The sequence below is a fragment of the Typopeltis vanoorti genome, chromosome 3 (genome assembly GCF_054136105.1).
Source record: "Typopeltis vanoorti isolate ZY-2024b chromosome 3, IOZ_Tvanoo_1.0, whole genome shotgun sequence".
In the NCBI taxonomy this organism is placed as follows: Eukaryota; Metazoa; Arthropoda; class Arachnida; order Uropygi; family Thelyphonidae; genus Typopeltis; species Typopeltis vanoorti.
Window position 1 is genome coordinate 106,974,948 of NC_143551.1, and position 17,603 is coordinate 106,992,550.

Below are 17,603 nucleotides of genomic sequence, written 5' to 3' on the forward strand. Positions count from 1 at the left end.
CGCCATCCGTCAGTACATATTGAATGGGGAGTTCCGGGCATCGACTGAAACACATATCTGCACAAAAACATTCAGGACCGAGGCTCACAAGATGAGCTTCCATGATAGGTGTGCAATATGCAAGCCCCACATTACCGAATCAATATGCAGCGTCATCTTCAGTGGTGCAACGATCGTATACAGTGGGACGTAGAAGCTTTCAAAGCTATATTATGGAATGACGAATCAAGCTGCATCCTCTACCGAGCAGATGGAAGGGTGTGAGTGTGGTGGATGCCCGGTGAATGTCTCTTACCAGGATGTGATAGCATGGTCCTGTTTTTCTTGGTTGGCCTCGGACCTCTGTTTGTGGTGCCACGAATATTGAACTCCGAGAGGTATGGTATCTGAACATTCTTGACAATGCAATGCTTCCTACTTTTGTGGCGTTTCTACGAAACTGGTAGTTGTCACTTTCAGCAACACCACGCACCGATTCATAAGACTGCTGTTGTAATATCATGGTTTGTGGACATGAATACCACACTCGACGGCCTCCAGAGAGCCCTGATCTCAACTCTATTGAACATCTGTTGGATGAACTGGATCGTCGGCCCACAAAGTCCAGGACCTCATTACATGCCCACAGGAAGAATGGTCTAAATTTCCTATTGATGGCTATCGTACGCTTGTGGAAAGTATCCCCCGTAGGATTGCTGCAGTCATCGCAGCGAAAGGAGGTCTACATCTTATTAAGGTGAGTGTCATGGCTGTTTGTTACTCACACGATGCTGTTCTTTGACTTCTTTCCAAGCAGTACATGATTATAATAATAATAATAATAATAAATAAATACGGAGTGCGTATTTATTGTCAGTTACATAAATATGTAATTTATTTTCGTATAATTTATTTTTGGCTATGTGTCATAATTATTTTCGATAGGAAGAGATAAACATTAAAACGAACAAGCATTAAATTGAAAGTTCGTGATATTTTGATGCGCTATCAACTGCAGAAGGATAACTCCATCTACATTAATAGATATAAAATAAAATAAATTTTTCAGTTTTAAGTAATTAAATGCAATTTTTATTTTTATGAAACACATGAATGATAAGTATTAGTTAGGATAACTTCCAAAAATTCAGAAATTTAGTGCAATCCTTTTTGTTGCAATCGGCTTGTGAATGTGCGTTTCGCAGCTTTCTTTATATAATATTTTTAGAAACAAACAAACAAAGAACTTTTTTGTACAACTTTAGCATTATTCCATTGAATTCTCTGCTTTTAGACAAGGTATAGCTAGCTAAACCAGATTTATTGGGCAGTTGAGGTGACGTATTCTTGATGTTCTCCCAGATGAATTTGGGTGGAATTTGTGAGTCTGTCCTTGTGAATTTGTGAGTCTATCCATAATAATATACATTAATTCAGTAATGCATACCGTATTAGCATTATTAATACATCAATGTTTCTTAAATTTTATTTTATTTTATTTTATTTCTTGATATATCTTAATGTAGATGGAGTTATCCTCTTGTAGTTGATAGCGCATAATAATAATAATATCACGCGCTTTCAATTGAATTGTTGTTCGTTTTTTTTTTTTTTTAATGTCTTCCTGTTTCGAAAATGGCTATGAAACAGCCGAAAATAAATTCTGCGAAAATAAATAATATATTTACATAACAGATATCAATATTTATTATTATTATTATTATTATTATTATTATTATTATTATTATTATTATCGATTTTCAAATCAAGACATATGATGCTGATGATGCATCTGTTGAAAACTAATAATTTGCCATGAAACAGATTGCGTTAATGCAGGAGGAAAATATTAATCATATCTAAAAATTAATTATATTTTAAGGTAGTTAATATTGAATCATATAAAACTACCTTAGAAATTAAGACCTATCACAGCGAAACTATTCCGAGGTTAGACATAAGTCCACAGATGTGATCATGACAACATTCGATTTCATAATTTAAGTTGTCTACTAAATACATTAATGTTTCTGAAATATGTTAGTTTATGAATGTATTTATTAATATATGTTTGTTAGTATTAATAAGCAACACCAAAACATAGATGCTTAATTATAAATACCCCGGCAATCATGTGCACTGAACCATTTGTGCTACACATTCGCACATACCACTGAATTTGCAAGCAATAATGACTGCTACCACTACCCTAAAATCACACCCATAAAAACTACATACCTTGGCCTTTACATAAATTGCCACCTTAAATTGACAAAACACACATATAGAATACCTATATATACCAACTGCACATCATTGCAACAAAGCTCTTCTAAGCAATTCACATGATTTCAACTAATCAAAAAACTCACATATCACGGAATTTGTGAAACAATATTCAGGTGCGGTATAACTATCCACGTAAATGTTGCAGCCATCCAAAGTAGAAAAATTCTGTATACAGAAGCATTGTTTCAACAGTGCATTTGAGGCTTAATACACACTAGTCAATTAACCGAACCTACTCTTCTGAAACACTATATATTATTACTAAGAAATTACTCTAATAACGTTATGGTAACAACAGAGAGGCAGATATACCATATCAAGAATGACCGAAACTCTATACACAACTGGGTATAGAGTTATAGTAACTACAGGAACTCATACTGTGTATATCTGTGAGAGAGTATTTCATATTTATGCTACTCAACAATCTGCCAAAATATTTAAAACACACAAAAAAAATTACAGAACACTAAAGCACGAACTGTGGAAGCTAAACCAACACAGACAATAAAGAAGATAACACCTACGTACATTACATAAATCATGAAACTATAACACCCAATGCCTACACTCCATCCATTAAAAAACCCACCAGCAACATAAATAGTATATGTTAATCCCACTTCGTCATAAAAGCGAACCCAAGCTTCGAAGTCGGTAGGATTACATCACCTCTACATTTTTTTCGCTTCTTATGCGTAACTATTTTTATTGATATTATTACTATTATGTTTACTTATAAAAATGAATGAATCCACTCGGTACTGAATTTTTTGAAACAGAACAGAAATTGTAATTCATGAATTATAATAAAAATATATATTATTTTTTATTATGTAAACTGATTATATAACAACTATAAATTATTGCTAATTGTCAATTATTTCTATGATTATTTACTAATTGTAAATTAATACTGATTATTATTAATTACAATAATACACGAATTATATTTTATATCAATTGCAACAATTATGAAAATTATAATATTAATTAATTATAATCAGTGCTGAACCGCTTGTAAGAAAATGTAGTAATGTTGTCTAAATTTTACAGTATGTGCATGAAATTTATCTGAGAGATAATGAAATGTTAAAAAAATATTATTATACAATAATACCGTTTAAAATTAGATACACGATATAGCAGCAGCTGTACCATATGCTCCTCCTTACTCATAATTCAACAAACTCAGTAGAAATAAATTCAACCACTGATGATGATGATGATGATGATGCAGAGTTAAAACCATTTTTTAAACAGGGGTACTTCTAAACAAAAATAGGCAAAAATAGCCATAAAAATTAATAATTTTTAAACATTTTAACGGCTTCTGCTGAGACAGATATAAATCAACTTTAAAAACTTCTAAATATGCAGCAGGACACATTATTGTACCTGGTATAGAATTTTTTATATTATTTTTAAAACGAGTTTTCTTAAAAAAAAATAATAAAAAAAAACTTTACCAATATAGTTAAAATCAGATTAAGTCGTTCTTGAAATTCTGTCTCCAAAAATTCACTGCTTCCTTAAATGGAATCGAACCATTTTTCTGTAAAGATGCATCATTCTGACTGTCGTTGAGAATAACTTTGTATATGTGTATGCGTGTGTGTGTGTGTGAGAGAGAGAGAGGGGGGGGGGAATCATACTAGTCATGTATAAAAGAAAAACTGATCTCATGAGTATACTGAAGCAGGATATGTATAGGGCTCGACAAACTATGCAAAACCCTACACCCAAGATCCTCGCATTTTTTAAATATGTCCAGTCAGTCACTACGAGTTTTATTAGTGGTGCTTCATCTGTGTTCTCTTAAAATGATTTTGTTTAGAGAGTTATTTTTTATTATTAAATTAAAAATTATTTTGTCCAGCCTGATACTACTCGTCAGTTGGCAAAATCTACACATCAGTGGCGAGCGTAATTTTCCTTACTAAGAAGTAAGGAAATTTAGGTAAATGTCTGTTATAGGAATAGCAGGTATTTACTTACTCGAAACCGGGTTTTTCATTTCTCAAGACAGGCAACCGACTTATACACATTTATTTGACAAACATTCCAAACTAGGCAGATCAGATTAACCTGCATGTCTAATCCTATGATAACAAAAATCATATGAAAGTGTTAATGGGGTTTATATTACTTGACTATGACAAGCCAATCCGTCTAAGTTAAGAGAGAAAAGGAATGAAATATGACATATATCCTCATTTCAAAGTACCGTACATAGCGAGAACTTTGGTTTCATTTCTGCGCAAACTTTCGTTTCTCTTACACTAATTACGAATAAGTCTACATATCTTGTTCTACTTCAGCGTAGAAGCCTTGTTTTTGTTTTCTGAAGGGCATGAGAACGTCTTCCCTAATAGCTATGATATAGAAAGTTGCGCCAGTAAAACGTCAGTCTCACAAGTAAACAATAATTTGAGCCAAGAGTCATCGTCTGCTGCATGAATTTCTTTGGCTCCCTCTTCATAGATAAAAATAACTTCACTGTCGACAACTTCAAAATTCTGACTAAAGAAAGTGATCAAAACCGCATTATTATTACTTTAATATCAAATAATTTAATTATACGGGTCTACATTTAGTCTTAGCAAAGACATTTTCTGTTCCTTTTCTTAAGAATACTCCTAAAAGAAATTTAAAGAATAAAATAAAATAAAGACTATTTTGTTATATCTTGAAGATGAATTATAAAAATGATTTCCTTAAGACATCTTATTTTATGAAAACTACAAGCATTAAATATTTTTACTGGATTAAATATTAGAGAAATTGATTATTGTGTCTACCTCTTCATACGTAATTGTCAAAGTAGATGATGGATGAATATTAGATTTGGTATAACTGACCAATATAATTATATAACTGAAGACGCTAGACGTGTAAACGTCTTACAAGCTTCAAATTAAACGTTCGTCTCTGTATATAACATGTATTGAAATTTATTTATATGATTGATTTTTTAATAAATAAAAATTCATATTTCAGCATAATTCTTGAAAGGATATTTCATAAGCAAAGGATATTTTTCAAATTATCAACAAGGCACCTGAAATATTCTTTAAAAGATTCAGAAAATCTTTTCTGAATGCAAACCGAATATAAATATTCATTGATTTTATTATTTCAAAATGTGGTAGTGTGAGTATTATTATGTCTACTTTTTATTAAGTAAAATCAGCCTCGTTCAAGAAGTACATTCAGGCCATCGCAGCGGACAAATGACGGGAGGGGGGGGTGCAAACCTTCAAAAATATCTTAATGTAATTTATTGTATACCTTTTACAAAAACAAAGATATTTATCTGAAAATTTTAGAGGAAAACTTAATATATTTATTTGCAATTTTTTTAAAAAAAAATTTTGGACGCACATAGAGTATGGAAAGTCTGCTGCTATGTAGTCTTTTCTGTGTGTCAGAATGAGAGAACAAGAATTCTAAAAATAAGTGGGAAGACGTTATTTGAAGATTGTCTCGACTATAGATGTTTTTAACTGATTTGACATCATTAAGAAAAGCTTACTATCTACCACATGTCCAACACTCACTAACACATGTGACGAAATGGGTTCAAAGTCTAATTTTTCCTTATCTATATACCCAGATGATGTTTATATATATATATATATATATATATATATATATATATATGTATCCTTCAACGCAGAAGTGATGCCTGTCCCCTTTCTTTTCATGTGAAAAATGACATTTTTTTGCAGACCTCAAAATCCTATCCATAGCATCTTTTTGCTGCGGAAACAGTACACACCACTGTGATCTCAAGCTTCAAAGATCTTCAATGCCAAAAAAAAAGTGCTTCCATTTTTCATAAAGAAATCGATTCACCTCCCCTTACCTTCAATAAACCAAAATCCTCATGCAAAATGAAATAAAGCTCTTCTTAGGCTACAATTTATTTCTAACCTTTCACAAATATACCGATCTTCGGCTCCAAAAGAACTTGATGTCTTTCCTCCTTCAAGATGGCATTTTTTTTTTTTTTTTTTTTTTTGTCCAGCTCAAATATTGGTAACCAAAAACTTTTTTAAAATATTCTTGATGCTGTATAGAAAAGTAATTTGGTTATTCGATGACTATCTCTCTCTCTCCCCCCCTCTATCTCTTTTTTTTCTCTCATCAACCCGAGTTTCACAGATATTCTGACTTGACCTTATGTCTTTTTTGTAGGTATTCACATAGATGCTGTTCCACACAATGACCACTGCCATCCATCATTCTTGTACTTATCTTCAAGCGTATAATAACTCGAGCAACAGAAGTTGCTTAACATCCATTCTCAATCCAACTGCACATGTGACGACTATAGATGTTTTTAACTGATTTGACATCATTAAGAAAAGCTTACTATCTACCACACACACACATATATATATATATATATATATATATATATATATATATATATATATATATATATATATATATATATATATATATATATATACCTTTTATTGTATACCTTTTACAAATATATATATATATATATATATATTTGTAAAAGGTATACAATAAAATATATTTGTAAGAGGTATATATATATTTAACACCCATCTCTTCACCATTCCATAACAGGTGCTGCTTTGTAGCATGGGGCATTGTCGTTTTGATAGTAACACAGGTCCGTTCCATAAAAACTCCACAGTGTAGACTGCACCTGATTATCCAGAATATCAAGTACTGAGCTGCCTTCATGGAACCACGGACAACGACCAGTGGTCCCACTCTAAACCAGCTGAATGCACCCCACACCACTACTGCTCCACCACCAAACAATACTGTGGACACAACACGCTGTGGTAGCAAGCGTTCACAAGGCTGCCTCCATATCCACACCTTGCCATCAGACTGGAAACAGGTGACCCTTGATTCATCACTCCAGAGTACCATTTTCCACTGGTCAATTGTCCAGTTCATACGCTCTTTACACCAGGCTAGATGATCCGCATTGTTCGTTGTTGTTATGTCGGCTTGTGTGTGGCTGCTCTTCCGTGGAAACAGTAAATGGAGTTTCCACGGAAGAGCATGACCATCACGGCACAGACCATCCGTGATGGTCTGTGCCGATTACAGCTGGTTTTTGCGTGCAACCCATTTTAACTCTATCCTGTCCCTGTCAGTCTGAGCTCTGACTCAAATATTGAGCTTTCTGTCTAGAATGGTAATACCAAGTAATCATCTTCCCATTTTCCTCTGGTAATCCTCAACTTGTTGGTCATTTTTTAGTGAAAGTCCAAATTTCACTTCCATATGTCATGACCGGAGCTATACAACTGTCGAATATTTTTCTTTTAAGGCGGATTGGGACGTCTCATTTAAGCTTCGCGGTGTTTTCCCAAGGTTATCCAATTAAGTTGGATTATACGTCTAATTTGTTCTTCACGGCCTCCTTGTACTGTGATCTTTTGTCCTCATAGGTAAACATAGGAGGTTACTATATCAATTTCCCTAGTATTTTCCACTTGTACTGGTTTTTTTGTTGTTATGTATTTATTATACATTTTTGTTTTATCTTTGTTTATATTTAATCCTTTCTTTTTTACTTCTTGCATTCTGTTCATCAATCATTTGTTGAAATTCTTCTGCAGCGTTTTCTAAAAGAACAATGTCATCAGCAAATCATAGGCGATTTATTTCTTTCCTATTTACTATAACTCCTCTATTTTTTCAATCCAGATATTTAAAATTTTCTTCTAGGGCTGCTGTAAATAATTTAACTAAAATGACATCTGCCTGCCTCCATATACAAGTAGTCTATTATGATGATACTTCCCTACTGTTTGGATAAAGGTTAAGAACAAAAATACTCTTTCTTAAGTATACTTTAGCAGACATTCTATGTACCAAATTCTGTACGTCATGTGCGGAAATTGTGGCCTAATGGAAGCATTCAAAGATATCCGGTCACTTACTTTAAGACTTTCATGACGGTGGGTAAAATGAAAGCTTCGTTTGAAATTTCCTATAATTTACTTACGTAAATGCATTTTCTAATAATCGAAACTCTGACTTAATGGCAGCGCCCAGAAAAGTGTTGACTGATGAGACCATATTGTTTTTATATGAATGAATTATGTTGTCACTCTGAAGTTTTTCATTTCGGATTGGGCTTACTGCTGAAAATTTTAATTCTTAGTAAACTAATCATCTGCTGAACTGTTATCAAAAACTGTCCAGGTCAATATGAAAAATGGGAAGGAGTTTAATAAACAAATTTGTAGTATACAATAATTTTCTAGCCTGATTGTATTTTTTTTTTTCTCTCTTTAAGTTGAAAAGTATACTATATATTTCTGCCATCGAGCTGGCTGTAAGTTATCTCTGAGCTCACTAGCTCTCACTGAGAGACCTCAAAAAAGGTCCGGATAGTGACTCATGCCATAAATATCTCAAGGGAGACTGGACTGAGCACCCTTGTGTTTTGAAATCCCCATCCCTTCACCCTGCTCTTGGTTAAGTGTACAAAGGAATTTTTGTGGGGAATGAGGGTAAAAATAAAACAACTAAAGACACTAATCAAAGTAAAATTCCCGATGGTGCAAGGGAAAGAAGAGCTGCTGCGTTTATTTTCGGACTCCATTTCCTTTATTTTTCTCCCCTAAAGATAAAGTTGTTACTCTGATTAACATTAGATTAACATTGCGCTTTCCCACTGATAAGAAAAATGCTTGAGAGCATTTGAAGGACTTTCAATGGTTTAAAAAAATCTTCACTTGACAATTAGGAATTTACACTTCAGTCTATTTAAATAAAGAGTGCTTAGCAAAATAATTAGCTCGCATTTAATGTTCTGAAGTGCAGTTTTTTTTTTTTTTTTTTATATATAGTGATTACAAAAATACTGTGTTTTCCCCTATTTAGCATACCTAATATCAAGACATAAAATGTGCAGGCCACAAAAATTTCATTTGTAGATTACATGTTGTAGATCACGCGCTCCTTATTACTCAAATACTCGTAAGTTTGGAGACAACAGCCATTAAGATTACGGTTAGGATTATTTAGAGGTGGCGTTATTGCAGTTTATGCCATGAAGCGAGTACATTATATTTGTCAATGTCATGTATTCACTGGTCAGTTTGCCTCGGTAATCTGCTTTTACTGAGGAGGAAAAAAAAAAGTGCGGCGAAATATATCTATCGTTTTCTTCTAAGACTAGCTAACTCAGCTTCAGTTATTTCTCATCCAAGGCACTTTAACTGCATCACATAAGTACCCTTATTAAAGTGAATGCAGTACATCTTATGTTCATGGAGGTTGCCTTAATAAAACGGAGAGAAAGAAATCCTAATTGTATACTAATGTTTATGTAATGTACACGACGACCGAAAATCGCCCTGATGCAGCAGATGTAGTCTATAATATATCACAAAATATTAAACTGGTGATAACGCCACCATATTTTCTGATTTAGATAGTTAGCTCTTTATTTATCAAATCATTTTGTTATGATGTAGAGTACCAGAGAAATAAAAACAAAACAAATGTTATGCGCAATAAAATTTCGAAATTTAATTGGAGAATGGAAATTAAGAGTTTCGGAATATTTTCAGGAAAATAAAAGCAAACTGTCTTAGTTTAGTTTAGTATGTGCTGCATACAGCCATTGTGTTGTTAAATTGATAAATGCTAGCAAATATTGGTTATTGCTTTCGCATGATTAAGAGCCTCCGCAGCTCGGTCGGTTTCGAATCCCTTTAAAAGGCGAAGAACCTTTATCAGGACTTTTCAACTGAAAGTGAGTTAACCGGTCTTATATTTAGGAATGAAACCAACGACCTTATACTAAAAATTATGGCTGTTCGAGGTACTTACGGGCTTCATAAATACTTTGTATTTTTATTATTAGTTATTACTATTCTCTCTTGATTTCAGAAATAGTTTTCCGTCGTAAATAGGTTCAACTAGAAACTGTTTTCCCATTAAAAAAAAAAGGAAAAAGAAAGAATTGAAAGAAAATATTACGCTACTTATAACTTCAAAAAATTGCACACAGTGCAAAAGTTTTTTTTTATTATTATTTATTCTTTTACATAGCCAAGCTCAGTCTAATGGCAAAGATGAAGATGGTAACATATTTTAGCTGGCCGTTTCAGATTAAACTTGGTTGTCAAAAGAATAAAAGGAACTATAAAATTGTTTAGCAGAAAAATGAAAGATTATTTTTCTGCTAAGTTATTTTGAACTCCGCCTTGTTTTCTGACAACAGGGAGATGCAACTTCGTTAACTATTTACATAGTGCTTCATTAAGTATAGTAAAATACATTTAAAATATATGGCACTCGACCTTGATCTTTTTAAAAGCATTCATATAACTGCAACGCGAACAATGAAAAAATAATTCCATTGATCGATATTTTCTCTTGCATCCTGCTGCCAAAACACTGGTATTTTCCATTATCGTGGAAGTTCGTTGCGGTGTAATGTACATGTTTCAACGTAGTACGTGCTGAACTCAGACACGCAGACGCAATTGAGGAGATCAAAAATTCTGGTGTTTTACACAATTTTTAGAGTGGAAGAATATTCTAGACATGACACTATAGAAATGTATGGTGCATTGTGTGATTAATTGAATTTTGACTTTCATCCGAACACTTAATATTGTTAATAATGAGCTCTCACAGACTGTTCTCAGGAGTTTTAGATCGGAGTCCTCGGGATCTGTGGGACTTCCCTCCTCGCCTCATAGATCGCCGTTTCAGTCATGGCAATGTACGCAATGACTTGCTGTCTTCCGATATCCATCGAGGACTCTCCCGTGGATATTCGAGTTTCTGCGAGGGTGAAGAAACGTTAGAGATAAAAAATGATCCCGAAAAGTTTCAAGTAATGCTGGATGTGAAGCACTTTTCATCCGATGAAATCTCTGTAAAGACAGTCGACGATCAGGTGATAGTTCATGCCAAACATAATGAAAAAGAGGATCAACACGGCTTCATTTCTCGTGAATTCAACCGTCGTTATGTGCTATCATCGGAAGTCGAACCTGAATCTGTTACCTCTTTCCTTACCTGCGACGGCATTCTGTTCATACAAGCTCCTAAGAAGCCACCGAAAACGTTCGTAGGTGAAGAAAGGGTTATTCCGGTTGTAGTGGAGAGTGCCACAGAGCAAGCGAAAGCAGATGAAATACACAATGAGAAATAACATAGCTATTCAGGACATTATTCTGATAAGTAGAACTTGGCTTTTTTTTTCTAGATTTAAAGCTATTTTTTTATCAGCTCTGATTGCTATGATACACTGAAGAACAAATCTTCTCATATAAAGAGGAGACCATTATTAGTGCCTGTATCGATCTTCGTATAATAAAATCTATTTTGGTTGCACCTGTGTTATCATTTTCTTACTCTTCTGTAAGTTTTTTTTTTTTTTTGTCATTGATCGCAATATTCTCATAGTGCATTTGCTACTGTTGGTTGTCTCTATGCTTAAACTTCACTGATAGTGAAAGCTATATATATATTTTTGTATTTTTTTTTTTTAATACTGCAGTGTTATCTGGTATTCTTTGAATGTTTTCTGTAGTAGTTCTAGCGAAGAAGAAGAAGAAAGTAATATCCGATTGCGCTTTTTGGGTAGTGGGGACTACATTTCAAAAGTTATCAGGGACCATGTCATCCATATGCAAATTAGGCAGAGAAAACAAACACGCTCTGAAATTAATGGAATGTTTTCAATGTAAAAAATTAACTGCAACAATAACTACTGTTGTGTTTACGAAACATACAACTATCAAAGAGCTATTTTATATATATTTGAGACAATTGTTTAAAAAATATAAACTCAATTCAAAGATGTAATCTAGCTCGAATAAACAATGAGCATGAGTGCCCAGTATCCGGCCCCAGTTTTTAATTTATTTAATTTCTAAGTAGACAAGTACTCGTAATGATTTGCGAGTACTTGTTCTCTGGCATGGCCATAAATAAATTAGAAATTTGGAAAATCATCAAATGATGCTCGTTAGCGTTTTTTTTTAAATTTTTATTTATTTATTTTTTTATTTACCTGAATGAAAAAAAAAATAAATAAATAAAGGACTCCAACACTTTTAACTTTTGTCAAGCGTTACAAATTTTAAAACTGTTGAGGGGGGGGGGGGAATTGTACTTTAACAAACTATATAGTTTATTGTAATAACCTTCATTAATGAAAATTTGGAACAAATTTAATTAGTAGGAGATTTATTAAATGAAATAAAACCCTTGGTTTTATTTCATTTAATATAATAAATTCTAGAATATAGTAGACTTCTAAAAAGATATATTTTTAGAATATTTCAGGCGATGATTACTTGCATTCTACTGTGAAACAACCCTGCCTTGTTTAGATGTCATGTTTATTTGATGGCATCTAAATATTTGATGCCATGTTTAGTGTCTAGAACAAGACCTCCCCAGTCTTCTATAATTCCTCCAAACTTAAACTTGCAGCTAAATCAACTACTGTACACATCAACTGTCTAAACAACTTTGCATGACTCCCTCCAGGGCCGCATTTACCATAAGGCGCGTTAGGCGCAAGCTGGGGTTTCACTCTCTATGGGGCCACATTTTAATACTTTACATTTGAACAAACAAATTCTCGAAACAAATTTCTTCTATATTGTCAGTAAAGTGAAAGAACATAAAGTTGTCTTGTTCCGTTGCACTGATTTAAAAAATAAAAGACAGCAAATTTACTATTACTAAATAGATTCATTGCAAAGGTTGATTGATCTCTGGTCATTTCAGGGTTGAATATTTTCGCACATGTGAAATTCGGTTTTTACAAATTCGTTTTAACGTTTTATTCGTTTTACCAAATTTTAAAATGAAGAAATTATGAAAGAATTAAACCACGAATCAGTAACAGAGAAAATTAAAAAATATAAACATAAAAGGATGGAACACGTTGAAAGAATGAAAACAGAAAGATTACCAAAACAAGCCTTAAATTACAAACCATTAGGAAAAAGAAAACCAGGACATCCACTTAAGAGATTCAACGATGACTTCTAAGGCCGGAACAGGCCTAAATCCTGGATAAGCATGATGATGATGATGAAATTCATTTTTATGTTTGGGAAGAAACACAATAAATAAATTGTGCAGCAAAAATGGATTAAAAGGACAGTAAAGTAAATTCCAAGTAACACAGTACACGTAAAGACAAAAAAGACAAGTGACACAAAGGTCGCTCCACGTCAGTTAATCCGTTACGGCTGTAAAATCGTCGTTCAGGGAGATTAACGGCGAAGGGAGGGGGGGGGGGGTAATTGCATGATAAAAGGTAGAATTCCGATGAAGTTTTGATCCATGAAAAATGCTGGAGTGGTCTGGCTATTTCAACAACTGATAGTTTAGTTGCCATTATTTTGGCTAGTATTTGCAAAGCAGTATACAAGTCTATATACCTAATTATATGGTTAAAGTAGTTATCACAGTCGGTAAGAATATATTTTTCAATGAATTTATTATTCTTATTTTACTATTAGAGAGCCTGTGTAGCTCAGTAGAAGTGGCGTTTGCACTCTACGGCTCTTGACCGCACGACGAAAGGCGTTCGAATCTAGTCGCCGACTAGAGGAACATTTTCTTAGCATTTTCTCGACCGGTTCCCAAGTTAGTCGATCTCTGGCAGGGGCAAGAAGGTTTTTTCTCCAGGAAACTCGGGTTTTTCGTCCCGTAAACTCAAGAAAATCATCTTTTTGTTCCCTATACGGGAACAAAAAGATGTCAGCTGATTATTTTTTGATTTTACTATTATTCGTTTATTTTAACAAAACCAAGATACTACTGTTTCTATTTTTTGAATTTTTTTAGCTTTTAACGTAATTATTTATTTATATGTTTATTTTGGATTTAATAAATATTTATTTCGCTTCTGATAGTATAATACACATAATGATGCCAAGAAATTTTGAATCCGGAGCTAGTAAAAGAAAATGACTTAGAGAAAGGAAAAGCTAAATATTTTGTCTTTCTTGCGTTCTTCTGAAAATGAAGGAAGTGAAGAATTTCATAAAACTGAAGCTGTACCTCAAACTTCTCAGAATGAAAGCAAAACATTGGTATCAGTATCAGGAGGAGACGAAAGTGAAAAAGAAGAACATCAAAATAATGTGGGAAACATAGAAGGTAAGAAAGAAGTAAATGACACAAGAGGGGTTTGAAGAAAAATTTTCAATCAGGCTGCACTTACCAGCAAGCAAGCCTCTTATCCTACCGATATAGCAGTGTGGCTAATTAGTATTAATGAACAATTTACGGAGCACATATTTTAATAAATATTATTATTATTATTATTATTATTACTGGCAACTCCAGGGAGTTATTAGACTCATCGAGGGAGGCCCCAAGTCATATTCATCACAACTATTCGACATTCATACAGTATCTATCATACCTCGCCTTAAACTCATTCACAGCATCCACCACAGACTCTGGGAGCGCATTCCACTCAATCACCACTCTAAAAGTAAAGAACCCAGCTCTAACACACTTTTGCCCAGTTTCCATGGATGTTCCCTAGTCCTCCCACAACCAGCCCTGTTCTCAAAAATATCTTCTGAATTAATTTTATAGAAACCCTTCAGTAATTCGAATGTCTCAATCATATCTCCCCTCCGCCGCCTATCAAATCCTCAACCTGTTCTCATAAGGTTCATTCCACAGACCTGCTATCATCTTATTAAGCTTGAGCTGCAAATATGCCTCAGAATGTTTGTAAAATCGAAAATTTAAAAATAGAATACACAGAACGCAACAGAATATATGTCAGAAATGTAAATGAATCATTTTCACTGTAAAAAGGCGAATGGAACAAAGGAGAAACGAGAGTGGCTAATTTTTTCAGAAATCAGCAAAGCTGATTTACTGTTTGTTACAATTTACTGCTTTGTAAATTGTTTTCTAAGACAAATAATAGCTTAACAGTTGTGTGGGACAAACTTTTACAACGAATAAATGCTACTAGAAAATCACTACTAGTAGCATTTGTTGTTAACTAATAATTTGTTACAGTCTTTAGTTGGTTTTATTTTAGACATAAGAAATAGTTTTGCTTCTTTAAATGAAGAAGCGAGTTTATTAACAGATGAGACAAAATTTAAAGATGAGAAGGAAAGAGTGAAAAACGAAAAAAAAAATGTGTGACGAAGTTTTACAATCTAACGATGAGATTATATTACATGGGAAAGAAAATTTCATTGTTAATACTTTTAATGTGAATTGCGATAAGCTAATTTTGGAAATTAATGAAAGAGCAAAAAGCTATTTAAACAGATATATGTTTGACAATTTTTTGAAGAAAGATATAGATCAAGACAAGTACAAGACTAATATTAACAAAATTTTACAAACTTTTCGGACTGATATTGACTCAGAAAAATTTATTGATGAAGTTAAGCAATTTTTAATAATGACAAAAGAAGAAAATTCATTTTCAATTAAAAATATGTACAAATTTATAAACGATGGGTTAAGATCTACTTTGCCGAACGTAGAAACAATTTTAAAAATAATTTTGACGATGCTTATTTCAAATGCAAATGCTGAACGCTCATTTTCTGTGTTGAATAGAATAAAAAAATTATTTAAGAAGCAACTTGCACCAAAATAAAACAAGTGACTTGTCGTTATTATGCATTGAATCAGATGTAATGGATTCGATTAATTATGATGACATTATAGATATATTTGCTAAAACCAAAGGTAGAAAAAAAAAACTTTTAGTTATTAATTTTTTTAATTTAAATTTGAACTGATTTATTTTTATACTTTTTTTTTAAAATGCAAGTATATATATATATATATATATATATATATATATATATATATATATATATATATATATATATATATATATACCAATCTTGTGTTATTTTTATTTTATTAAAATGAGTTATTATGGAAAAGTCGACTTTTATTTTCAATAAACTAAAAAAAAAGCGTGTGCATTTTATTTATTTTTTTTTTTTTCGTTTGGAGTTTCCTCCTATTTCTCCCCCGTCCCTACTGGGGTGAGTTGATCCCCTCATGGGGGGGGGGGGGGTTAAGTATTTATGACTGTAGATCAGTATGTGTTCACGTGGCGGGTTTGCCTGCTTGCGGGATGAAAAACCCCAGATAAACTGGTGGAAAAACCCTGCTGTCCACGCAGAAGACCGGCTAAGTTGGCTATGGCTGAGGAAGATCATTAAGCTCCTCACGTCGTCGACAGGAATCGAACCTAGGACACTCCTGCACCATGGTTGCGAAGCAACCAGCCACTACGCTAACCGCGCGGACTATGAATTTGATTAACTGAAATAGACGTTCTTTTGAGGCTTCATAATGATGTTACGCCTAGGGGCCTCCAAAAGTATAAATGCAGCCCTGATTCCCTCTGATGTCATTCCAATAGCATTCCCTTTCCTATACTTATTTATTTTTTATTAACAAGAAAAATAAATAGTTTAGCAGTAAAGCAATTCCATAATTCGGCGCTAGATTATACACAGGACTGAACTTGACGGTAAGGCATCAAGAAGTTTTAAACAAGCTAGTACATAATTCTGAAATCACTAATTCTGTCACTTCTTATCTGGAGATAGTCTGATAATAGCGATATGTGGTGGCCAGATCTAAGGCTTTATGTATGAGGCGGAGGCATAGTAGCTAGGGAGGGACGGAGGGGACAGTCCGCCCCGGGCGGCACTTTGAACCTATTTGAACTTTTGCAGTTAATTCTAAAATACAGTCTAGAGAACTCAGATCCAACTATTGTAATACTACAGAATTTTCCTCACAATTGCTGTAAGTGTTGCTAGTTGTGAGAGGAGTTTTTCTAAATAAAATTGATTAAGAATTACCTACATTATCATGAAACAGACTTCGCCAATGTCATCGAGTATTTTGCTAACAGAAAAGCAAGAAAAATAACATTTTAGAATGTTAAAATTAAAGTGTTACTTCAAAAATAAACATAGTGTTTTAATTTATTTCCCTATACGTCGTTTTGGTTTTTTGTAGTATTTTTGGTGTGTATTGAGAAGGGCGGCAAACTTAGGGCCGTCCCTGGCGGCAAAAGCTCTATCTACACCACTGATATGAGGGCATGTCAGCGAGTCTATACCAAAAATACATCCCATATATATTCCATACCGAAAATCTTCATTCTTTTTCTCCAACACCATAGAACACAATATAAAAAAAATTCAGTAGCACAGCAAATCGAAAAAAAAATTCAAATCACAAAATAAATAAATAGCAACAAAGTTTCATATAAAAATTTTTCCCACATCTACTTTATCATTTGTGGCTTAAATACAAACGTA

General features: G+C 33.3%; 1 pseudogene; it reads left to right on the plus strand.

The window, feature by feature from the left end:
- Positions 1-10,912: 10,912 nt before the first annotated feature.
- LOC150108448 (alpha-crystallin A chain pseudogene) lies at positions 10,913-11,449 on the plus strand (annotated as a pseudogene).
- Positions 11,450-17,603: the final 6,154 nt, after the last annotated feature.